We start from the raw sequence: 13,568 nt of genomic DNA on the forward strand, positions 1-13,568 counted from the left end.
CTGGCCTTTCCACAGTATCTTTGGGTTCTCTTTCCTGATACTTCAGCTAGCAAATAAACAGTAGATATTGGCCACAGTTGAATTTAATATAATCATTTATTGACCAAAGTAGTACATATTGAGCAAAGCTTCAGCAATGTCAGTATTTAATGTGAGCAACAATAAATCTTCTGGTTGAAGAAAACTAGAAGTCAATATATGTATTGCTACATATACTGTATTTTAAAAAGTAGTCCTGACATGGATATTGATCTAATTTTATGTAAACTCTTAGGGCTTTTTAAGTCAATGTTAGAAGGCAGTATTGCCATGCTGTAAGTAATACATTCCATTTTCTTACATTCATCATCATAGTGGTGCCCTACTGGAAAAAAAGATCTTTGGCAGCAAAGCTGAATAGTGCTTTCTATTAGAGATGCACAAAAACTGAAGAATAAATTCACTCTATTTTAAAAATTATTTGCTCCAGCAACAATTACATATCTATAGCATCTATTATTCATGAACATATAAGTGATCAAGTTATCATGAATGTATACAGATAGTGAATTTTAAACTCACATATACAAGAATTCACACTGAATATATTATATGATACGGTACACTATATGGCACAATAGGGAGAGAGAAAGCCCAAACTTCTTTACAAGGCATTTGAGTTAGAAACAATTAAATAGGAAAGATATAAATTGTACCACACCATTAGCAACTAGAACTCGACATACAGAATATTGCTATTTCTCTGAGTTAAAAAATCATGAGCTAGGCCTCAAAAAAATCCCATGAGATTGCCTGAAAAAAATAAATACATTTTAAGTTCTCTATACTCACCTTCTGTTTTCTGAGCCTTTAGGGTTGATGTTTTCAAGCTTTTCTCTTCAAACTCTTCCTGTGAATGAAAGCTGAGATTCTCATTTAATCACATGACTCCAGTAGCTGGAGCTTTAAAAAAACACACCAAATATCTCAAGACTTGTGGTAAAATCTCAAACTACCCTATTACAAACTGGAGCGCCTCCCTGAGCTGCAAGTAACAAAGGGAGAGAGTGGCCCCAGTGAGTTTATCTTCACTAAATTGCTGTGCCAATGCAGCTGCACTACTGTAGTGCTTTAGTGAAGATGCTACTATGCCAATAGGAGAGATTCTCCCATCGGCATAGTTAATTCACCTCCCCGAGCGGCAGTAGCTGTGTTGATGGGAGAAGCTCTCCCACTGACATAGCGCTGTGTCAGTATAACTGTGTTGCTCAGGGGTGTGCATTTTTCAGGGGTTGTGTGAGGTGTGCAGTTCCTGTTCTCTCAGCATCTGAAGCTACTAATTCTGGGAGATCTAGTGCAGTTATGTGGGAGAAGGAGTCCTTTCTCTGATATGTGCCAGCATTTGATCTAACCCACAAGCCAGCCCACAGTGATTGCTACAGCTCAAAGTAGAATCCAAGATTTCTCTGACTCATGCCCCTGGCTCTAATGAGCAGATCTCTAGGGGTATGTCTACACTACGGGATTATTCCAATTTTACAGAAACCGGTTTTTTAAAACAGATTGTATAAAGTTGAGTGCACGCGGCCACACTAAGTACATTAATTCGGTGGTGCGTCCATGTACCGAGGCTAGCGTCGATTTCCGGAGCGTTGCACTGTGGGTAGCTATCCCATAGCTATCCCATAGTTCCTGCAGTCTCCTCCGCCCATTGGAATTCTGGGTTGAGATCACAATGCATGATGGAGCAAAAACAGTGTCGCGGGTGATTCTGGGTAAATGTCGTCACTCAATCCTTCCTCCATGAAAGCAACGGCAGACAATCATTTCACGCCCTTTTTCTCTGGATTGCCCTGGCAGACGCCATAGCATGGTAACCATGGAGTCCGGTGAGAGGGTCTCTCTCGGGGAAATGAAATTCAAAAGTTTCCTGTCTACCTGGCCAGCGCATCCGAGTTCAGATTGCTTTCCAGAGCGGTCACAATGGTGCACTGTGAGATACCGCCCAGAGGCCAATACCATCGAATTGAGGCCACACTAACCCTAATCCGACATGGCAATATCGATTTCAGCGCTACTCCCCTCGTCGGGGAGGAGTACAGAAATCGGTTTTAAGAGCCCTTTATATCGATATAAAGGGCTTCGTTTTGTGGACGGGTGCAGGGTTAAATCAATTTAACGCTGCTAAGTTCTGTATAAACACGTAGTGTAGACCAGGCCTAGGCCTCCAAGCACTCCCAAGCAAATCCCCTTGCTCTATTTCTCACCGTAATTCTCACATGCCACAGTGTGAGATATATCCCATCTCCTAGATCATTAAGTCCCTATGGCTCTAACTTCTTACAGTTCTAGTTTTAAATTCTCCTCTGCTTTTAAGTAAACTAGCCTTAAGATTGTCAGATTGGTAGGAATTTTTTTTTTTTAAAGTAAAGATGGGTGAGTTGTCCTGCCAGGTCTGTTTTCCCAAACTCAGATGCCTTCCATTGCTCTTTGTTCCAGATTTCATCCTCATGTGCATATCAGTATATCCAAGGTGAAATGGTAGTCAGCCTGCTGACTTTGATTGATGAAAATGCACCCATATTACAAATGCACAGTTGTCTGTTACCTGATGGTAGGCAGTCTGATAGACCTATTGTTTTGAGACTGATACAAAGTCAATAAAATCACATACCACTTAAGAAGTCACATGCTCCACTGGCACTGCAGGTCAAAACTCAAACCCAATCTTACATTCTAAGGCTTACTTGTCTCAATTGCACTGAGAATTAAAAATGGCAAAGTTTACAGAGATACTTGCACCTAAACTCATATTTCAAGCTCCTACTCTCTACCCCATTAAGATGTTGTGTTTGTTTGGACATGGAATTTTGATTAGCGATAAGGAGCTTTGCCAGAATTTCACCCTAGATATTTACTGTAGACTAAAATTAGGCTCTAATGGAGTTTCACTGACATTCCACATCAGAAGTTGTGGATGAAATTCATGCTTTCTTGACGTCAGAACTTTGTGCTATTTAACAATTAATATTAGATTGCTGTATTCATAGGACTTAAAGCTATGATATTGCAAGGTAAGGAGGTAGCGCTCTAAAATACTGGATGTATGGCAAGAGCTTGCAAGAACTGTTAAAGATCAGTATAAAGGGGGTTTTTTTTGGTTTTTTTTTAATGTTTGTCACTGGGTTGGCCTGCATCAGACGACCAAAACAGATGAATTAATGAAAGGACATTCATACTCCATGTTTTAGTTCTAGCAAAGGGATTGGTGACCCCCAAATGAATGCAATTCATATAAAGATACTGTGCCTCTAGGGATCAGGGCTAGAATAATTTCACTGAACCATTTCCCCAACAATTGTATGTTAAATTCAGGTTGCTAATCCAAGGAATTTGATCATGTATCATTTCAATCAAATTTTGGCTCAGGACATGCCTGATTTTGTGGTTTTAGACTTGGCTGAAAGAAATGTTTTAAAAAAACCTCAGAATACTAAATCCATAGCTGTGGAAATTAGCATAACTCCATTGACTTCAATTGATTTACACTAGCTAAAGCTCTAGCCCTTGAAGTGCAATATAAAATTGCTTGATACTGTAAAGTATGCATTAAAAATAAATTATCAATAATAGAGGTGCTACATATACTTGTACATTACAGCAGGTTGATCTTCAGAAAAAGGTATAAAATTAAGAATTACTCTAATTTTAAAAGCCAAATTCAACCTTTGTTGTTGTTATGTGTTGTCATGTGGTAAAATCTGAATACTGTACACCAAATGCTCTTTCCTTGAATGTATTGTATGCCAGAACATTGTTAACTCAAGAGGAGTTGATCTGAAACCTAACTGATTAGAATGTCTTCACATTTCTGGTGTTGATACTGGGATTTTGTGGCATCTCTGTGAAGGAATATAACAAATTATATGTTGTGGGAAATGTAGCAGGAACTCTGCTGCTACTGTAGAGTTATTTCTGAATTTAATCAAATATTTTCTTTAAATTCTAAGGCTGCACTTTTATGTGCTGTAATTTACTGTTTCTCTTCAGAAGTAGCTGGTGAGGGTGCAGCTAAGAGGCAATAATATCTAGCAACGTCCTCTCCAGAAACCTCTTCATGTTATTTAGATGATTGATTAGGTTACTGAGAAGATTATTTCTTTGGAGTTTTTCACTTTTCTACCAGTTTTCATCACCGCTTTTCTAGGTAAAGTGAAGAATTTAGCTCACAGAGGCAGAAGCTAATCCTTTGAGTAATTTATAATTGGTGAGAGACTCGAACATTTTTCCTATCAAAGCATTATGCACCACTACCTCGATATAACGCCACTCGATATAACACAAATTTGGATATAATGTGGTAAAGCTGTGCTCCGGGGTGGGGTGGGGGAGGGGGGGCACACTCCTGTTTCACCTATAACATGGTAAGATTTTTTGGCTCCCAAGGACAGCGTTATATCAAGGTAGAGGTGTATTTAATCTTCAAATACTAGGTAAACAAACCCAAATGAGAGCTTGCAGTCAATATCAATGAGTGTTATCCCTGAATATGGACTGCAGAATGGCCTACTCTGCTTTGAATTTTCTGAGAAATTAATTCCAGACACCTAGTAGGCCAAATACTGCTCCCCTAACTTAATGTGGCTAGCAGCATGTAAATTAATGGAACTGTTAGTATGTGTAAGGAGCAGGATTTGGCTTAATCTATTAATGTGGTTATTAATAGTATTTCGATCTGAAAAATCATAAAATTGCTATTCCTCACAAAATCACTGTTGAAAATAGCACATAAAACCTCCATGCATGTCATTTGAGAGAGTGGGAATGAGACCATACAATGGATTACCTGTTTCCTGAGAAACTGTTTTTTCTTATATTTGGTCTTCTGCTTTGGTGTGGCATATTTGATAGGGGTCCAGATATCACATTTTAGTGAGGGGGGTGGGATGATTTTGAAAAATGACATAATTGTAAATTTACAAGCAGTTTTACTTGCTGCTGGAGAAGACAGGAAGGATGGTCTTATGGCTCAAAACTTTTGGGTTCTAATTTCAGCTGTGTCACAGATGCCCTGCAGAACACTGAGAAAGTCACATGCAGGGGAATCTTCAAAGGGGATAGTTTGGACAAATGACAGGGGATTGGAGAATTTGAGTCTGTAAAGTATGTAATAAATATAAATAATCGAGGTGTAACATACTTTTATTACAGCAGATTGATCTGCAACTAAAGTTACATGGTGCTCTGGAAATGGTAAGGATTTTCTAAGCTTAAGGGAATCAGTGTTGGAGTTCTGAAAATGCTCCACATGCACAAACATGGATGGAGGCCCAACGGAGCATGCAACAGGCTACCTATGGCAGTGCAGGCTTTTGAAAATGTTGGTGTTAATCTGTGTGGGTGAAATCCTGATCCTACAGAAGTCAATGAGAGTTCTGCCATTTACTTCACTGTGGCAAGGATTTCACACTCTGCACCTCAGTTTCACATCTCTAAAATAGGAGGAATAATAATTCTTCCTTGTGTCTCAGGGGTATTGTGAAAACAAATTGATTATTTTTAGAGAGACTCTTAAATACCACAGTGGCAGCATCATAGCAGAGGATGTATATAAATAAAAGTTCTGTGTCATGGTAGTAAAAATGATTTGTATAACAATACAATAAATTTATTTTGTAATAGGTTTTATATAGCACTGATTTTTTCCCCACTGGTATAAACTGATACAGAACTCCTGTACTTTTAATGAATCCATGCTGACTGGTAACAACTTGGAAACATGAAATGATACTAAGAGCTGCAGGGTACTGGTATTGATGTATTGAACATGTTGCCACAAGAAGATTAGTTCTGGAAAATAATGGTAGTAGCCAAGATATTTAAAAGAATAAGCATTTTCAACTTTCTGACCAATCCAGTTGCTTTTTTCTGCTGATTCAATTGAATAGATAACCACCTTTCACTGATTAAAATGGTAGTGTGGAGGAGTGTATGTGTAGGGATCTGGGGGTTCTCTTCCTTTCAGTCCCAACAACAATACCAAAAGTACTTGTAATGTATCATACAAGCTTACAGTGATCTTCATTTGTAATTTCCCATATAATTATTTCTTTATTACATTAATTCTCCCTTTAATTTATATTACAGCTAATCCATATGAAGTGGCCAGAACAAAAAGAAAAATAATTCTATTAATTCAGTTTGACATGTGGCTCTTTAGTATGACAGCAGGCCAGGGAGGTGGAGAAGCTTTTTGACAACATATTAGAAAATGAAAATTGGTTCTTTCGCGATACAGGCAACTCATTCTTCCAAACTTGCCATGATGTCAGTTGTGATTGTGCCACACTAACAACAACATATCTTACCTCTTGTTCCTCCTTCACTCCCTTAAAGAGAGGCTGACAAATTAAAAATAATTAAGTATGAATTTAAGGAGCAGATACACTTGTAATTATCTCAGACATGCAGTGATTATGATAAGATCCCCTGAGGGGATCAGCTGGAGTGACTTCAGACTCCATGGTAATCGTTGAAAGGGCATCTGTATTACCTCCTGTCCCTGTGCCAGCAGAGCTTGAAATGTACAGCCAAAATAATTGTGTCTGAGCATTGAACATGACTAGAAGTGAGCAGGTGTTTTATTTAAGGGAGGTTGATTCATGAGCATTGGAAAACCTTGGAGGCTGCAGAAGGGGGAACAGACAATATTCAGTTAGGGTATGTCTTCACTACCGGCTGTATCGGCGGTAGCAATCGATTTCTCGGGGATCGATATATCGCATCTCATCTAGACGCGATATATCGATCCCCGAACACGCTCCTGTCGACTCCGGAACTCCAGCAACGCAAACGGCGGTAGCGGAGTCGACAGGGGGAGCCACGTCGATCCCATGCTGTGAGGATGGTAGGTAACTCGATCTAAGATACTTCGACTTCAGCTACGCTATTCATGTAGCTGAAGTTGCGTATCTTAGATCGACCCCCCCCCCACCAAAGTGTAGACCAGCCCTTACAGTAAAAAGACCTAAGATGAATGTAAACCATTAAAAAAAAATGTGGGATTTGAGTGTATTGCTACTGCTTCTTGCAATGTATTTAACAATTAGACTTATTTGACTTGCTAATATGAACCCTGGGCTATGGGAGACAAAGTGTAAAATAAGGGGTGATCCTGCAATACTTATTCATGCAAGTAGTTCTATTGACTACAGTGGGAGTAGTCATAAAAGTATATTCCCAGGATTAGCCCCTAAGAACTGGACACCTCAGCTTTTTCCTCAAATTAAAAATTCCAGTGGAAGCAATGGAAATCACATGTAGCTTTTCCTTTTAAAGTGCAGCATACAGATTATCTAACATACTCTTTGCAAGGAAAAACCTGTATTCTGAAATACCATTTCCGAGGTTTAGCACTTTTATCAGGAACCAGAGAGCCTTGGATATCTCAAAAGGAAGGAAAGGAAATCAGATTTTTTATTAATTCATGCTAAAACCATGCATTTTTCCATTTACAGGCATTAACAGAAAGGGTTGGAAGATGTGATCCCATTCCTACACATAAAAATGACCCTCTCCAAAATACCAACCTCCCTAATATTAGTTTTTGAACCACAACCACATTTATCTGATTTCTGTCTCCTGTTGCAGCAAATGAAATCTGCTGAAAGCAAGCAGACCTACCAAGAACCAACTCTGCAAGAAACAACTGAGTGCTGCAGAAACCAGAAGTGAAAACCTGGCCTTACTGAAGTCAATGGAAGTTTTACCCAAGGATTTCACCCCAACTGCCTTTCCTGAATGGTGTATGTTACCCCAACCTAGGATAATATAATTAGTTAAATAATATGTATATAAAACTGGAAGTTAAAAACAAGGAGGAGGAGGGAAAGCTGCATCCTGTTACTCACCAGTTAATTAGCAAGATAAATCTATGTAGTAACATAATCAGTGAGTATGTAACCCTTCCATCAGGCCGAGTTGATAGAAGGAAGGGCCGGGTTCAGTACATAGGGGCCCCTTCCCAACAACATAACACAAAACCAGCTCGAGCCCCCACCCAGTGACCTGGGAAAATCTTACACACACCCCTGGGCACCTCAAAGAGGCAATATTTCCCCTCTGGTAGGCACAGAGTCTCGGTATAGCAGAAAATTTTTAATAACATGAGGTAAACAACATCAGCATTACATTGGGAAAACACCACAACTAGGATTCATAGACCAAACCATGAGAAAAGACCCACCCCAGCAAATTGGGCCGTGTCCTTTCCCTTTGGTTCTTGAGTCCAACACCCCAAAAGTCTCTTGAGTCCACACTCAAGAATCACCCCAAGTCCCGAAATTCCAACAACCCAAAAGTCTCTGTCCCTGGTCAGTGCAGCCCCAGAGTTCAAAAGTTTATCTGCAGAGTTTTACCCCATCAGTCTGGGTGGAAATGGGGGGGAAAGGGGCACATGGGATGTTAAGGGGCACCTTACGTGGTCCGAGGCCAACTGCCCCACCTCTACGTGGGGCTCTGCTGCAGCCTTCACCACGAGCCGCTCCACTCCACCAGCCGTCCCGTGGGCCGCTCCAACCATCTCACGAACTGCTCTGCTCTGCCCCGCTCCACCCTGCTTCACTCCACTCACCGTCCCATGGGCTGCTCCAACCATCCCACAAACTGCTGCACTCTGCCAGCTGCTTAGCAATATATCTTCAAGCTCCCCCACTAGTTAACACAGCACTCAGTGATTTCAGCTCTTAGTGATTTCAGCTTGTAGTAAGGGAGCCCCAGTGCTGGTACACTATTAGCCCTAAGTGAATTCAGCACAGCAGCCTGTAACTAGACTCTTAATGGAATCAAAATTAGCTCTGCTATTCGGTGGTGTTGGTGTTTCAGGCCCTCAAAAGGGACCCACACCACCAAGCACAAACATCTATCCCCAGCCTCTTTCGATTCATTGGGTTTTGGAACCCATGTCCCTTTTCTAGCGAGTGCTACTTGTTTTATGACAGAGGGACTCACCATCAACTAATTCCACTGGCCTTGATTCACATAATCAGGGTAACAACACTTTATTCTTCCTGCCCCAATAACAGAGAAACTGGGGATTCGACAGCAGCCAAAGTGACCATTTGGGTGGCTGTGGGCTCATGCAAACAAGATCAGCCCCTGAAGTTCTTTTCCACAACTCGCCACAATTCACCACCAGATGTCAGGGCAGAGCTCATCCTGACTCCACTTATAAGTAAAATAAGGGGGAAAATAGGAAACTTATGTTTCTTTCAACATTTGGATACAAAGCAGAACTCTTGAGGGTGTTCTATGATGTATCAAACTGAACTGCAAGATAGTGAACCTAAATCAGTAGGCAAGAGATTTTCAAAGGCACAAACAGCAGTTAGATAGCTAATTCTCATTACTTTCCATAGGAATTAGGTGGTTAGTGCCTATTTTTGCCTTTGAAAATCTATGGAAGCCTATGTGGTGTTGAAGATCCCAACCCATAGTTAAAGTTTCTCTATTTCATTTATGCAGGGTGTGCTGCATGCCTACTTACTCCTTCCTGGAACAGATCAAGGCTAATTCTAGGTGTGGGCAAGCAGGACAGTCACTCTGGCATCAACTTCCAGAGAGCATCAAACTCCTGTACTGCTCAGCGTTTCCTCCCCCCCCCCCACCCCCAGAGTGGCCAGCTCAGCTGCTCAAGGCGCAGATGGGAGGAGGGGATGTTTTTCACTCTGGCCAGCTAAATGGCTTGGATGACTTATGGAGCCGAGGGTGAGTAGGGGCAAGCAATGGGAGGAGCTTTTCTGCCCATTAGATCTGGGTGAATAATTGATTTTTCAGTTTGGTGGCAGTTCTAAAAATGCTGGGAAAAAAAACAGGTTTGGGTTGAAATGAATCTGAACATTTTCAGAATTTGTGGTGAATTGAAAAGAGCCTGCTCCAGAGCAGGAATCTGAACCAGCATTTCCCACATTCCAGGTGAGTGCCACTGGGCTGTTGGCCACAAATGTGGGGTGGGGGGGAAATCAACCCCACCACCTGCTCCTTTTGCAAGTGGCCAAAATTATTGCTATCAAATTTGCAACTATTTTGAGGTTGACTAAAACTGATTTTTTGTTCAATAAACTATTAATCCAAAAACTTTACTCAGCTCTCCTGGCCAGTGCAGCTAACTAGGGCATGGGATTGCGGTTTGCTGCTGCTCTAGGCCAGTAGCAAATTACTACCACTCCCTCTCTCCATAAAATAAGGAGGAAGGAAAGTAAGAACTGTGCCTCAGAGCCATGTCTGTGAGGCACATGGCTTCCTCAGCTACCCCTAGGGTGTAAGCTTTCATGGGTAAAAAACCCACTTCAGATGCATGGAGTGAATATTACAGATACAAATTGTGCCAATATATATTTATGCCTGTATCTGTAATTTTCACTCCATGCATCTGAAGAAGTGGGTTTTTTACCCACGAAAGCTTATGCCCAAATAAATCTGTTAGTCTTTAAGGTGCCACCAGACTCCTCATTGTTTCTGTGGATACAGACTAACACGGCTACCTCTGATATTTAGTACCCCTAGGGTGGTGAAGCTTACATATCATCTCTTGCTCTGAGCTATACCTAAAGTAACAATACATTCATTACATGAGAGGCTATGCAAATTTATTTCTCACCTATCCTTGAGAATGTCGAAGAAAACTCAGTTCTCGCTTATGTTTAGGTGCAGCAAAAACAAATACTTTATTATAATACTCTAGTGAACACAAGAGGGAGAGAGTGTCAGGAACTGGGTTGCCCCTTGTCCTGAACAGATCTCTCTCAATTAGTAAAACAATCATAACAATCTTTATACCTTCTTAACAGACAGTGGCTAGCAAACTTGCAGACAGTAAAAGTAAACATTTGCATTTGTTTATACATAAGCCTATTCATTATCTTATTTGTCTGCAATACCAGAACAGAAAACAAGACTGCAATTCACAAGGTCGTAACGACTTTTCACACAATTCACTCTGCACCAGATACAGGGTAACAGCTTAACCTCTGCTAATTAGCTAACATACATTAAGATCCCTTCAAACCTTTATTAATTAATTCTTGGCCTCCACAAGAATAACATACCAGTTCTCTGATTAACTATGGATTTTGGAATAATGCTAACTACTACACCATATCTCCTTTTGTATTGAGTTAATATAGGTGTGATAAAGAATAAGAATGAAAAATGAAAGAGTAATAATAATACTATAGTGTTAGGTTAGAAAGTACCAGAGAAAAATAGTTAGTCTAAAAACTGTGGTATATAATTGGTTGGATTTTGGATCATCAAAACTAGACTTGAACATTAATAATTTGTATTGAAATCCACAAAAATGTCTTTTTTTATCTGAAAAGCTTTTAATTTATATATCTATCAAATCCTTAGTTTACACGGTACTCACAATAAAATGTAAGGGGCACAATTTCTTTTCTTCTAAACCCTCTTTTTGATTTCTATGAAACTGGAAGTAACAATAACATTTCTGAAGTATAGTTATATGCTGTCCCAGTTCTAGTCAGGACCATACAAAGTTTTTAGAATAATTAGCTCTGCCAAAGCATAATGGAGGGGATTTTTAATCCAGTGTTACAGTTACCACAGAATACTCTGTGATCTTCCACAATCAAGTTCTATAACACATGACAACTCCGACACACAGGAATTTATGGAATAGGTAACAAAAGGTCAGGTCTTAGTCCCATTTGCCCTGCCACTTGCTTCTTAAAACTTCTTTCAAATTATGGCCTTACTTCTTCCACTGTTATTTCACACATTCTGAGCAGAAGGATCACAGTGACAGAAAAAATTAGAATGAATTTTGTTTTAAAAGAAAAGAATATCACAGCATTACAATAACTCATAGACTATAAGTGAATGTTCACAAACCTAGCTTACCAGCATTGTTTTGCATGGAAGCATGGTGAATGTGGTTTAGTTACTCCATTTAATTCTGAGTGTAGTTGAGTTTCATATGTTTGTTTTGTAGGTTTATATTATAATGCTGCCTGCAGTGATTCAATCATGAATACCAAACTTGAGGCAGACTGTTGGCACCCATGGCTCAAACCCAAAATTGGTTGTGAACTCTATACTTAGATGTCACCAACCAAGTGTAACATCCTCAGGCACTATAAGACCCTAATTTTGGAGTCACAGACAGTCTTCTTGGGTACTCCAGTCTATCTTGCCACACAGGTGGGCATATCTTTGTGATAGATGATCCTTTACACCAAGAATCTATCATGTTATAAACTATCAGGTTATTATCAGTCCCAAACGACCAGCCACTTACCCCAGGACAAGTACACCTTAGATCTCACAGGAAAGAAAATGCTTGTAGCCAATCCTATAATAAACAATATAAGGATTTATTAAATAGGAAAGCATTGGCCTGCTAAACCCAGGATTGTGAGTTCAATCCTTGAGGGGGCCACTTAGGGATCTGGGCAAAATCAGTACTTGGTCCTGCTAGTGAAGGCAGGGGGCTGGACTCACTGACCTTTGGAGGGAGGGATAGCTCAGTGGCTTGAGCATTGACCTGCTAAATCCAGGGTTGTGAACTCAATCCTTGAGGGGCCATTTAGGGATCTGGGGCAAAAATCTGTCTGGGGATTGGTCCTGCTTTGAGCAGGGGGTTGGACTAGATGACCTCCTGAGGTCCCTTCCAACCCTGACATTCTATAATAAAACAAGAAAGTTATTTACAAGGTTATAGCAGGTAATACATGCACAAATGAGTTACAATCTTCACTTCAAAAAAAGATAATAGAAACTTCTATAAGAAACAAGCTCTGTTTGAACTTTAGGGCTAGCCTTGGCTAAGTAGCTGGGGATCACTTACATATGCCTAGAAAACCTCTTCCCCCGCCCCCAGTCCAAGTAGCATAGAGATACAGTTTCTTCTTGTTAGGGATTTTGTCCCCTTTCCCCTCCTTGTGCTCTAAACTGTAAACTCAGCCATTTGCATGACTCATCTTCTGGGGGAGAGGGCAGCATAACATATGCATTTTGTCCTCTTTAACACCCCACAATAGTCTGTCTGGTGTTGATGGACCTTTCCTGTTGGGCAGGATGTAACCCTTTCTGTTGGAGATTAGCATTTGAAACTTGCTAATGTCTCTCTCCTGCCTGGTGATTTACCCAGTCACAGAGGCTCACAAAACAACTGCTCAAATGTTACCTTACAATATGGGAAACAGATGGTATAAGTGAGGTTGCTGCATGCAGCAACTCACAAGCATTCAATAAATTTTAAACACTAAACCCATTCTTATAATTCTAATGCTTACTTTAACAATACTAACACACAGGTGAGCCAGACTGATTCCAACTATGTATTTGTTAGTATTCAGTTGAGACCTGGAGACCATGGCATGAGCTGGCACTTGATCTGCCAGCATCACAATAATTGCAGGAGGATTTATGAAGATTTATTAAGGTAATTTAGAACATAATGGCTCTCTTTTTCTTGTACTTCCCCTTTTATTGACCTCTGGCACCTTCCACCGAGGCAGTGAAGTAGTTTGCATTGGCTTTCAAGCCACACAAATTCACCTACCATAGGG

The 13,568-nt window shown here is 40.3% G+C and overlaps 1 protein-coding gene across 1 annotated transcript in view; it reads right to left on the bottom strand.

The window, feature by feature from the left end:
- Nucleotides 1–13,568, bottom strand: part of LOC123378841 — a 142,130-nt gene that overhangs the window by 8,613 nt on the left and 119,949 nt on the right. The window contains exon 3 of the transcript XR_006582757.1: nt 832–889. The gene's annotated coding sequence lies outside the window, so the exon portion shown is untranslated. The remainder of the gene's footprint in view (nt 1–831; nt 890–13,568) is intronic.

Source organism: Mauremys mutica, chromosome 10 (assembly GCF_020497125.1).
Source record: "Mauremys mutica isolate MM-2020 ecotype Southern chromosome 10, ASM2049712v1, whole genome shotgun sequence".
Taxonomy (NCBI): domain Eukaryota; kingdom Metazoa; phylum Chordata; order Testudines; family Geoemydidae; genus Mauremys; species Mauremys mutica.